This window comes from Vombatus ursinus, unplaced genomic scaffold, assembly GCF_900497805.2.
Source record: "Vombatus ursinus unplaced genomic scaffold, bare-nosed wombat genome assembly UNPS02011613.1, whole genome shotgun sequence".
NCBI lineage: Eukaryota > Metazoa > Chordata > Mammalia > Diprotodontia > Vombatidae > Vombatus > Vombatus ursinus.
Window position 1 is genome coordinate 4904925 of NW_020951391.1, and position 13693 is coordinate 4918617.

Here is a 13693-nt window from a genome sequence, read left to right on the forward strand (position 1 = left end):
AAAAAAAAAAGATATGGAAACTGTCCTCAAGATTTAATTCGTTCAGAGAACTAAGATTCTGTCATGCTGGTTACCTGAGTACAAAATAACCAGGACACTAGGGACTAGAACTTCTTCTGTAAGCCTTTGACCTCAGACTATCGGGATGACCAGTGCTGACACAGGAGAGCTGTGTTCAGCTGAGTCAAAGCTATATACTAGATGAACATCTGTTCCCTGCTCTGGATGGCCTTCCCCAGCTATGTCTAAACCAACCTCCTTTTATTACCTGTTTAGTGAAAGAAGAGGATCATTTCATTCTGGCTTTAACCCTTCAACACCAGAGGACTTCTCTAAGTTAGCCCTTTCCCCCAACATGAGGTAAACAGCTTGTGATGGACAACTCATAGCCCCAGACACACAGTCATGAAAAATGGCCTCTTCTTCCTTCTGTAGGTTGCTTGCGTCTTCCCAAACATGAACAGGAAAATTGAGCCCAATAATTTATTAGCAAGGGCAACGATCAAAGCCAGAGTTCTTTATTCCTATATTCTCAGTATCTTTAAAAAAATTATCATTTTGTTCCTTTATCTCAATGGAGTTGAAAATACTAATTGCTTATATATTACCAATACAATATAATTATTCCTAGGTCTCTTATGAAATATGTATAACTGTATGAGGGTTTTCCCCCCATACACAGTTATAAGGCATCCTTTTTTTTATTGCAGTACATTGTAAGAGATCAATTATACAAAGTTATGAGAATGTAGACTAAAACCTATACTCATCTTCTTGCTAGGAGAGATTCAAAACCTTAATTCCAACTGTGTTAGAGAAGACTGACATATTTTATGTTTCTTAATTATCTTTAAAGTTCCCAATTGCATTATTGCCAGAGAGAGCTCAATTTACAGTGTGCCAATGAAAGAATGAAAGAGAAAACCTCACAGACAAGCCTGATTTCAGATGAGAGAGGGTTCCATTCTTTTGAGCTGTCACATTATAAAACTTTCATGCAAAGAATATTTCTGACCTTTCTTTGCTCTACTCAAAGTCATGCTATGGCTTGGGTCAAGATTGCTATTCAATAGTGGTATAAAATATTATTTTAATAAAGTTTCTTTATTATAAAGTTATACTGCCTTTCTGTATTTATTAGTTTATAAACCTTTTTGGATTTTGTCTCCGGGGAAAAAAAAGACAAAGAAATGTGTTTATATTTGTATATACATTTATGTTCACATATGTATATATGTGTGTATACATATACATACACGTATGTTTATCCTACCCCTTCATGCAAATATGCAATTTAGGCTAGTTTTATTCTTCTTTTAAAAATGTTGAAATTGTCCCTGAGATTTAGTTGGCTCAGAGAACAAGGGCTCACATAAATATGTGTGCGTGTTTGTGAGTGTGCACATATACATGCAACCTTTGAAATAAATAAAATTAATCAACCTTTTTAGATTTTCACTAGCCCATAAAAACTTCAAAGCTTTATTGGGGTTATAGATAACAATGGCCACCTTGCCAAACTCAGTTGCATCACAGGAGGACAGAATGAATATGCACACACACACACACACACACACACACACACACACACCACATGCACACACATATGCATATGCATACATATGTGTATGTGTGTATGTCTGATATTCTGATGGATTTGTTATCTCATTGATCATGTATTCCCTCCAGTGATGCATATGGCAATGCTTCAATGACCCCTGCCCATCCTGCTAATTCTTGTCTATATAGTACCATAAAACCACCATAGAGGATCCAGCCAATGTGCTTTGGAGGTTTTTTTTATTCTCTTGACATCATGTGAATAGCTGTGGAGGAGAACGACTGTTCCTCAACTTTCCCTCACTCTCACATTGTGAGCAAACCACCATTCCCCCCTGCCCCCTGATACTTTCCTCTAGATAGGTATGAGAGCCTTAAAGCCAGGAAGATGTGGGTTTATTCCTCCTATGATACATGCTAATCATATGACCACAGGAAAACACTTAGCTTCTAGTACTCATAAGCAAATCTCTAAAACTATAGTATACAGAAAGGTTGGTAACCTGCATTGTTAGAGGGAGTTCCCCACAGTGTCACAAATGCAGACCTGTTAAAAGCAACAACAACAATGACAACAACTCCTTTCTTACACCATTTGCACAACTTTTCTTGAGTTCATTCACATTCATCATGTGTGGCAGCCCACTTCCTCATGTGATACCATCTCCACTCCCTTTTGAAAGACCTTCAGCTTCAGCTCTTCAGAGATTGTACTATTTTGTAGCTTGCAGCGTTACAGCATCATGGGATGGATATTGGTCTTCAAAAGATGGACCTTTGTTTTAGGGAGGAACTTAGGGTCACTTCTCTGAATACAGTCCAGCCTGGTTTCCTTCAGTTCAATTCTAGGTCAAGCTTGTTGACCATTTTCAGTATCTGCTCAAGATATCTGTGCTGATAGGCAAACTACATTCAACTATATATCACAATCATTCCTGGATATCAAGAATTCTTCTCATCCATTTATTTTTTTTTTCCTGTATGGAGAGTTAGAATATTTTTGTCAGTATATATAGCTGCCAAATTTTTCTCTTCATTAAAAATAGATGGACATTAGAGTCCCTCTTTTGATGTCTCTTTGAACAGTTTTTTTAATGGGTACTGTAAGAAAGTATGTGCCTCTCTATAGGGGTACATTAAAAGATCTTTTGACATGCTTTTTTTTTTAAAGGCAAAGTATTATTTATAAAATATAGGTGCTAATTTAAACTCATGGACATATTGCAAGAAACTATTTTCATAGGACACAGGCAAATTACATTTTTTTTAAATACTGAGAGAGGAAAAATAATTTATATAGCATTAGAAACATATCATAACAGTATTAACCACATTATGAGCCACACAAATCTCATAGGAACAAAAGACAATTGGTTAAATTTTCACAGATTTATCTGAACTTCTGGGACAAGATTTCTCTAGAATGTTTTTCACAGAAACGTGTGGGGAGAATTTTTTAGGTCATATTCTAATCACATTTTGGCTTATACAATGCACTATATCATTTGTATTGAAATAAATGCAGCTTTATGCAGTTAGAGAGCTATCTTAAGATTAGTAAGCTCATAAACATCAAGGCTTAGTAAACATTTTACAGGGATGGAAGTTAACACAGAATTGTGAATAAAATGGCCACATTTAATAATAAAACCCCCCAAGATAGGATGAGAACATTTATTCATTAATTCAACAAATATTTTGCAAATGTCTACTCTTATTAAATACAGGGACAATGGTACAGTGATGGAGAAAGTTTCTTACACAAATGAAATTGTAGTTCTGGAGTTAAGATGATGGTGATGATGATGGTGATGGTAGTGGTGGTGGTGGTAATATATGAAGGAGAAGAAAAAGAGAAGATGATAACAGTGAAGATGATGGAAAAGAAAGTATAAAAAATAGCATTTCTTAGGAAAATAATTTAAACTCATTAGGGTTATGCCTAGACTTAGTAAATTACTAACAGACCTAAAAAGAACTAAGTGTGTTTACCACATTAAAAAGAAAGTCAAACCCAAACACCCAGGCAACCTTTCAATGTACATTGATGACATTGAATTCTATGATTTTACCCAAAAATATGTTGAACAGGTCTTTCATCCAGTGGAACCTTACTCTAGTCATATAAAATATAATTTGTACTTGCTAAGTGTAAAATTCTCATACATCATGGGAAAAAGGAGACTAAAGGCATTGAACTCTCATTGAATCAATGGCCACATTGTATCAGTGAATGAAGGTAATACTGACAAATTCCTTTTACTTCTCTAGACAAAATACATTAAGTAGAAGAATGTGGTTGAGCAACTTAAGAGATTTACTGGCATCTTGAAGTCAAAGCTGAAAGAGAAAGGTATTTATGCAATGTTAGTTATAATGTATACTTTCAGAACTGTAAAATGGACCATATCAGTTTTTGAAGGTACTTTAACAAAATCCCATATGATGTTAACAAAACAACGTTCATCACCCTAAGGGTTATAAGAGAAAGCTTAACACTCCCACACAAAAAAAAATGGAAGAAAAAGATTATTAAATTTTTTAAAGTGCATGAAAAATAGGTCAGATACCTACATTAAGATATTTGTAACAAGCAGACCACTTAACCAAGAAATAAGTATAACTGATTATAGGTATACTCCATTGGATTTGACAAATGTAACAGAGTGGTTTAACTTTGAAAAGAGAACCTATGAAATAATTATAAAACAAGAATGAAACCAAAAGGCCCTTTGTGAACAGCATCCACATGAACTCAGCCAACAATATAGCAAAAACAACAAAAATCAACCAAATAGCTAGATCCAGCTGATTTATTTGTGGAAACAATGGATTTTTGATGGCAATTTAGGAATAGATCATTGCCATTGGAAATTACAGAAGAGTTCTGTATAAGGTACCTGAAGTCAGTGATCAATATAGATTATGCAATTAAATGGTATAAACTGTGCAGCATCAGTGCAGATGATTGTAAAAGCCTAGCACCTATCAAATATCTAGCATGACCTGACCTGGTGGCTGGAATTACGTATTAAAAGCAGCTGCTTTCATGGACTGACAGACGACACACCTCCAAACTACTAATATAAACCTCAAAATATCTTAGAGAACTAAATAAATACATTGTACTGCGCCCAGACTATTACCAAAGACTGAAGTATTGCCCATAATTATCTGTACTTAATACTGTTTCATAAAAACATAAGAATAGTGTTTTTAATAGATATCATTATACTATATAGTCATCATTTCCAAACAACATGTCATGAAAAGTTTTCAAAATACAGAGACCTGGAACAAGACAACAAAATCATCTGCTAGGCAGGTAAGCAAAAGCATTTATTAACCATTTCCTCTATATCAGACACTGTGCTAAGTTTTAGGGATACAAGTATAAGAAAGGTAGTCCTTATCCTCCAGGAGCATATATTCTAATAGGAGCAGACACATATGAAAGAGAGCTAAAAAGTGGGGAAGAGGTAGGGAATGAGGAAAAACAGCTGGTAGGGGAATGAGGTATTCCTGGCTTTGGTCCATCCTCAAAATGGAGAACCCAGAACAAACTCTCCAATAAAAGAAGGGGAATGGAGTGGCCTAGCAAAAGGATATTCCAAGTGAAATGGCCATAGATACTGAAGAAAGTCCCAAGGTGAGAAAGCAGGGTGAAAAGGCAATAGGGTGAGGTATATATATCATTCTCATTTTTCTATCTGCTAACAGAGTTGTCAGGAAGTTGCTTCCAGTAAGACTATAGGGAAAGAACATACATCCTAATGCTTTTATTCAATCATAAAAAAAATCCATCATTTTATCTAAGTGTACAATTGTCCAAAGGAGAAATAAAAAGTAGTAGAACAATGACTTATCCCAGGAATATTTCTATCTGAACTCATTCAAAAAACGAGAATAACAAGATAATAACAAGGATATAATAAATGAAGAAGCAACAATAATCACTTATGTTCTTATTCATATTAAAAAAGTGCTTTTGATATTTACAAATTACTTTACATGTAACAATCCTGTGAATTAAGCAGTAAAATATTATCTCTATTTTACATATAAGGAAACTGAGGTTCAGAGAGGATAAATGATTAAGCCGGGGTTGCGTAGCTAGTAAGTGTCAGAACCTAGATTTATAGACATTTTATTGAAATTGAACTGTTACCTTATATCAAACATAAGATTGCTTTGAGAAATTATATAAAATTGCTTAATATTCCTATTATATACACATATATATGTATGCATGCATGTATGTATGAATGCATGTATATATATACACTATCTCTCTTTGTTTTCTTCTCCATTCTCTATCCCTATAGGCGTAGTAGCTGTTTAAATTACAAAATATCTTAAAAGACATCATGTCAATGCTTCCTTCTCTACCCAAAGCTAAGAATCAACAAACCAAAAAAGTTATTGAAAAATATAAGATTAACAAGCCTTACTAAATTGGATCAATTTACTCAACTAAGATCAGAACAGCACCCATGAAAAAGCACATTAAAATTTTATTGGTTAATTTGAGTGCTTCACCTTTCCTTCTTTCCTCATCTCCCATTCCCACTCCCACCTCCATTTTGAGATAAGAGCTTCATCTTGACAAATATATGCTACTTGTATCTTGTAATGTGGTCTGTACATGCAACCAGAAAATTGAGAGTATAATACAATTTCCAAGTGTTTACCTCTTTCTTAAGCAGATATCTATCCCCATTCCCCTGAGGTATCTCAGGCCACTGGGTGAGGAACAACATTCCTCTTGGAATCTAATTCCAACCCTCTCCCCTCCACTTGGAAATCTCCTGACGAGTATGTTAACAATACATTTACAGCTGAGTCAGTTAACAACAACATACCACAGGAAAAAATATAGAATTGTCTGCTTTAGGACCAGTTTGAAAACTGATCATTTTAAAAGCTTCTTTCCAAAGTTGGGAGGAATGACTAGCCCCCAAAGAAAACATTCTCTGACTTCATTATTCATCTACTCTGGTTGGTTACAGTTTCTGTAAAACTTGGAATAACTTGCTGAGCCATGGACAGATGCAAGACTCTATTTCCAAATTTAAGAATTTCCTTTTCCCTGGATTACAGCCCAGCATTACCAAAGTGAAGAGTTGCATTTATTACAGTTCAAGAGCACCTGAGGGACTTAGAAGAGAGTGTGCATTGATTTACCTTGTGTTTTGGCTGCCATATTTTGGCAGAAAACAAAGGGCACAGAAAATGTTACTTCTTCAAAGTCTGTTCAAGCAAATGCCAGGGAAGACTGGACTGGTTCAGGTGTTTGGAGTCTGGACGATAAAACTGGCTTGGTTATTTGCTTTGGTGCTTTATCTTTTCTCTTCTAATTATAATGAGTATACTCAAGGAAAAATACCCATGTATGTCTGGCCATTTTATGATCTCTAACAGAGGCAAGGCAGTTCAGTGAGAAGAATGCTAGATTGAGAGTTAATGGACCCAGGCTCAAAAATATGACTTTGGGCAAGATGTTTTCTCTTTCTGGGCCTCAGTTTTCTTATTTGTAAAATGAGAGAACTGTGCTATTTTATTTTCCAAGTTTTCTTCCAGATCTAAATTTAAAATTCTGTGGCTAATAACTCTAAGATTTTTAAGACCTTTATAGACAAAACCTTTTGTGAATTCTTTGTTGTTGCAAAAGCTAACCAAAGAACTTGTCCTTATGTAAGGGCTTGTCAATATGATGTGTGGTATTCACTACCTCCAGCCCCATTGTTGTCTCCACCATAAAGAACAGTTTTCTGCCAAGCAGATATAGTGTTCCACCAAACCACTCTAATTTACAGTTTCATACCAGTAGCAAAGGTGACTTTGCTTTGATTAGTCTGTGTTGTTCTTTTTGTTTTCAGTGTTGATGCTCATGCCTTCAATGCAGATTACTAGTATGCCTTCTATGCCTTCCTCAGCTCTCCAATTCTTTTCTATATTTTGCCATATATCTTCCATAGATTATATACTAACATGGGGGAGTCATTTCTCTTGTTCTTTTAGTATCATGGGAGTACCAATAAATCATATGGACTGTCCATTAACCATTACTCATGTTCATTACATTATTGTATGTATGATACATTATTTTTTCAGATTATACATGTCTCCAATGATGTCTATTATGTTGCTTCTCATATTGAATTGGTAGCATGATGCAAAAACACAAAATTTTAAGATTAGGAAGGAATTTTGATACTACATAGGCCAAACTGAATTAAAATAAGACTCCTATGTAGTGTGTAACTGACAAAGCACTATCCAGGCTTTCCCTAAAGATCTTTAAGAAGAACAAACCTGCTACCTCTTGAGGAGATCCATTCACCTTTGAATAACTCTAATTGTTAATAATGATAATAATATCTTACTTTTACGTAGTACCAGGCACTGTGCTAAGTGCTTTACAATTATTATCACATTTGATCCTCACAAAAACTCTGGGAGGTAGGTGCTAATGTTATCCCCATTTTGCAGATGTGAAACTGAGGAAAACAGAGGTGAAGTGACTTGCCCAGGGTCATACAGTCAGTAAGAGTCTGGGGTTAGATTTGAACTCAGATTTTCATGGCTCTAGGTCCAGCACTCTATCTACTGTGCTACCTAGTTGTTATACAGTATTTTCTGATATCCATCCTATTAAAGCTTCTCTGCAACTTCAAATCATTGTTCCTAGCTCTACCCTATGGGACCATACAGAAGAAGCCAGATTGAAGCCCCAAATCTCCAAGTGGGAAGGTCCCTCAGAAGCTATCTAGTCCATTGCAATTTTAAACAACAACAACAAAAAAACTCTCTTTGATATATTTTTTGCAAATTGTATTTGAGCTTATGTTTGAAGACATTCAATCAGAGGCAACCTACTAACCTTCCAATGCGGTCTTCTCCTCTTATAGATAGTTCCAATCTTTAGGAAGCACTTTTTATTTATTTATTTATTTATTTTATCCATGACATCAAGTCTAAATTTGATTTTTTTAAATATCCACCTGTTGCTTCTGCTTCTGCCACTTGGGCCCTAGTAGAACAAATTCAATCCCTTGTCTACATTATGACACATAAAGCAGTTGAAAAGAGCTATATTTCTTTGTGAAATAAAGTAGCTAGGTTCCGCAATGGACAGAGCAGGGACTAGGTCCAGTCTCAGACTCTTACTAGATAAAGGACCCTGGGCAAGTTATTTAAGCTCTGTTTGCCTCCATGTTCTCAGCTATAAAATGGGGATGATAATGGCATCTGCCTTGCACCTTGTTGTGAGTATCAAAAAGTACTTAGCACAATGCCTGGTACACAGTAGGTGCTACATAAATGCTTATTCCCTCTCCTCCTTTTCATCTTTCTCTCATGCATTGTCTTCCCCATTCAAATGTAAGTTCCTTAAGGGCAAGTACTATCATTTTTTGCTTGTATATGTATTCATAGCACTTAACACAGTTCCTGGCACACAATAATCACTTAATACATTATTTTTGACTATTTTCATGCAGCTGTTGATAACTTGGATATCTCCCTTTGAGTCTGCCTCTTCTTATTCTTTGACCATTTATTTACGAGAAAATGGCTGTCATTCTTATATATTTGAATCAATTCCTTATATAACTTGGATAGAAGATCATTATCAGAAACTTGCTGCAAATATTTTTACAGTGAAATGTTTCACCTTGAATTTTGATAGCATTGATTTTGATTCTGCAAACATATTTTAATTTTATGTAATCAAAATTACCCATTTACTTTTATATGGCCTTGTCTCTCCCTTGTCTGGTCATGAGCTCTTCCTCTATCCATAGGTGCAAAAGATATTTCTTCATTTCCCTTCTCATTTGTTTATGATGAGAATATTGTATGTAGGTCGCGTATCCATTTGGAAAATATTGTGGTATATGGTAATATCGTGATCTAAATCTATTTTGCCAGATTGCTTTTTTTTTGTTTTCTCACTAGTTTTTTGTTGAATGTTGACTTTTTATCCTAATCCTTCTGGTCTTCAGATTCATCAAACTTTATGCTACTATGTCAATCTTCTTCTGTTCCACCGCTTGACTTTTCTAGTTTTTAGCCAGTACCAAAGAACTTTGAAAACTACTACTTTGTAATATCGCTCCCTTTCTTCTTACTTTTTAAAATTTCATATGACAACCTTGCCCTTTTGTTCCTCCAATTTATCCTATATATAGCTTGTTTGTATATAGTTGTTTGCATGTTATCACCATTATTAGACTGTGATCTCTTTGAAATCAAGGACTTCCTTTTGCTTTTCCTTTTATCCCAGCAGCATGCAGTAGGTTAGAATCTAGCTTTGGGAAGATTATTTTGGTAGTCATATAAAGCATAAATTGAGGATGGGAGGGAGGAATGACAGAGAGACCAATTAGGAGACCATTTCGATAGTACAGCTGAGAGGTGATAAGAACCTGAAATAGGGTGGTAACTGTAAATAGAGAGAAGGGAATAGATATGAGAGACAGCATGAAGGTAGAATCAATAGGCCTTGGCAAAAAATTGGATGAGCTTTTGGGGCATGGGAAGAAAAAAGTCAACAATGATTCTAAGTTTATGAAACTGGGTGAATGGGTAATTAACATTTATGACAAAAATTTAGAGGAGTTTAGAAGGGATCTCTCAGGATGAGTTAAATTTTGGACATGGTAAGTTTTAGGACATATTGGTGGAGATATACAGTAAATAATTACAGATTCATGGCTGGAGGTCAGGAGAGAGAATATTTTTGCGTGTGATTATTTTTTTTTATTTTTGCTCCTTGTGCTCCAGTATATAGCACAGTGCCTAGCATATAATAGGTGTTTAATATATGATTGATGATTGAAGGATCTATCTCCTGACACCTTAAATGACTATGCTCAAAGCTCTATCTTGAGTCTTCTTTTCTTTCTTTGTACACTGTTCCTTAGTGATCTCAACTGCTCTCATTTAAATAGCTCTTATTTTTGATAAATTTGACTCCATTCTATACATAGTATATACTTGAGAAATGAGTCCTTTATCAGAGAAACTTGATGTGGAAAGTTTTGATATTACTTGATTGTCTTCGGTACCTTTTAGCATAATATAGTTTCCTTAAGTATCTTTTTAAAATTACATTTATTTTTGCTTTTGCTTTGTCTGAGATCATAATTACTACCCCCGCCTTTTTTTTTTAGCTGAAGCATATTAGATTCTGCTCCAGTCTTTTATTTTAACTCTATATGTGTTTCTGTTTTGAGAGTGTCTCTTACTGTAAACAACATATTGTTGGATTCTGGTTTCTTTTCCATTCTGCTATCTGCTTCCATTTTATGGATGAGCTCATCGCATTCACATTCATAGTTATAATTACTGTATATTATCCTCCAATCCATTTTCTTCTATTTCTTCTTCTCTATCTCTTTTTATCCTGTCTCTCCTCAAAAATCTATTTTGCTTCTAACCACTGCCTCCCTTAATCAGCTCTCCCTTTTATTATTTTCTCTCCTTTTTCTTATTCCTTTCCCCTCCTATTTCCCTACTGGATAAGTTACATTTCTATACACAACTGATTATGTATATATATATATTCCTCCCTTATTGAACTACTTCTAATGAGAGTGAGTTACAAGCATTGCCCACCAAGCCTCCATTTCCCCTTCCACTGTGAAAACTCTTCCTTGCACACCTCTTTTATGTGAGAAACATTTCCCCATTCTATCTCTCCCTTTTCCCTTCTCCTGGGGCATCCCTCTTTCTCATCCCTTCATTTTTGGGGGGAGATCATTCCAACACAATTGGCTCACATCTATGCCCTTTGTCTATGCAAACTCCTTTTAACTGCCCTATTAATGATAGTTCTTAGTGGTTATATATATCATCTTCCCATATAAGAATGTGAACAGTTTAAGTTCATTGAGTCCCATATGATTACACGTTCATATTTGCCTTCTATGCTTCTTTTGAGCCTCATGTTTGAAAGTCATTTTTTCTATTTTGTTCTAATCTTTTCATCAGGAATACTTAAAAGTCCTCTATTTCATTAAATATCTTTTTTTTTCTCTGAAGATTATATTCAGTTTTACTGGATAGGTCATTCTAATCCTAGCTCCTTTGCCTTTTGAAATATCAATGCCATATTTCAAACCCTCCACTTGTTTAATTTGGAAGTCACTAAATCTTATGTGATACTGACTGTGGCTGCACAATATTTGAATTGTTTCTTTATGGTTGTTTGAAGTATTTTTTTCTTTGACCTGAGAGCTTGAGAATTTGGCTATAATATTCCTGGGAGCTTCCTGGAATCCCTTTCAGGAGCCGATTGGTGGATTCTTTCCATTTCTATTTTATCTTCTGGATTTAAGATATTGTGTCAGTTTTCCTTAATAATTTCTTATAATATGATATCTAGTCTCTTTCTTTGATTGTGTCTTTTAACAAGTCCAATAATTCTTAAAATATCTCTCCTTTATCTATGTTTCAAGTCAGTTGTTTTTCCAGTGAGATATTTCAAATTTTCTATTTTTTATTCTTTTAACTTTGATAGTTTTTTGATGTTTCGTGGAGTCATTAGCTTCCACTTGCCCAACTCTAATTTTTAAGGAATTATTTTCTTCAGCGAGATTTTGTACCTCCCTTTCCATTTGGCCTATTCTGCTTTTTAAGGCTTTCCTTCAGTGAATTTTTGTGCCTCTTTTACTGTTAGGCCAATTCTGTTTTTTAAGGTATGATTTTCTTTAGTATTTTTTGTGACTCTTTTACAAAGCTGTTAATTCTCTTTTCATAATTTTCTCATATCACTCTCATTTCCCCCCAAGTTTTCCTCTATCCCTTTTATCCCTTTCTTTAATTCCTCCAGGAATTCTTGCTGGCCTTGGGCTCAATTAACATTTTTCTTTGAGGTTTTGTTTGTAACTGTTTTTTCATTGTTGTCTTCTTCTGAATTTATGTCTTTGTTTTTCTGCCACCATAGTAACTCTTAGGGGCAACTTTTTTTTTTATTATTTGATCATTTTCCTTGCCTATTCCTCAACTTTGAATTTTATGTTAAAATTGGGCTCTGCTCACCTAAGGGTGGGGAAGCACTGTCCCAAGTTTTAGACTTTTCTGTGCTGCTGTTTTCAGAGTAAATTCTGAGATCTGCAAGTTTTTGGTATTTTCAGAATGGTGTGATCCAGGGAGAGGTATGATCACTGCTTTCCTAGTCTGCACTCTAGTCTTTACCAAGAAAGGTCCCCTGGTCACCTTAAGTCACAAGTGCTAGCACTTCTCTTTGCCTTAAAACTGTGACTTGGACCCTTGCTCCCTTGTGACAGACCACTACCACTCCTCTCTGCCCTGGCACTGTGATGCAGAACCACACATGGACAATAGAGTTGCCAATCAGTACCAGTTGTTACCAGTGCCAGCAGATGATGCCCTGTAATATCTTTCTAACCAATTATCTGACTCCCTTACCATCTCTTGATTGAGAGCTCCTGAAGTCACCGCTACTGTTGTGGCTGCTGTTGCTGCTGCCATACATTTGGACTCTATATAGGCTTCCACTCTGATTCCACAGATGTCTCCTGCTGACCTCCTAAGTTTTCTAAGGCCAGAAAAAGTTCTCACCATGACCTTTTGTTGGCTCTGCCACTCCAAAATTTAATTTGAGGCATTTTTTTAAAAGTTGTTTGGAGGGGAATGTTGAGAGTTCAGATGAGTTGCTGCCTCTAATCTTCCATCTTGGCTCTCACCTTCTCATTCATTTTTAAAAATGTAGATTATTTACCTAACTAATTGAAAGCATTCTGGGATATATTTATGAATGTGTTTAAAACTGCCAAAGGTCCATAATCATTCATTTGAAACTACCAGAGAGTGTGTTGTAAATGAATATTAAAGCATATAACCTCAGTGAAAAGCTGCTACTGTAGAAATATTCTCAGTAAGTTGAAAGATTTTTTATTTAAAATATCAAAGGAAATTAGACAAATGAAAACTTAATTACTTATTAAAAGTCATCCTTGGGCTGTCCAGTTGGAAAAGATACCCGAAATTAATGGATGCTTTTTTTTCCTTTTTTAATCTGGACTAGGGATTTCAGTGGTGTGTAAGGAGCTCCAAGTAAGGAAACATCTGTAAATGCAGAATAGCAACTGTCAGTCTTACAAAG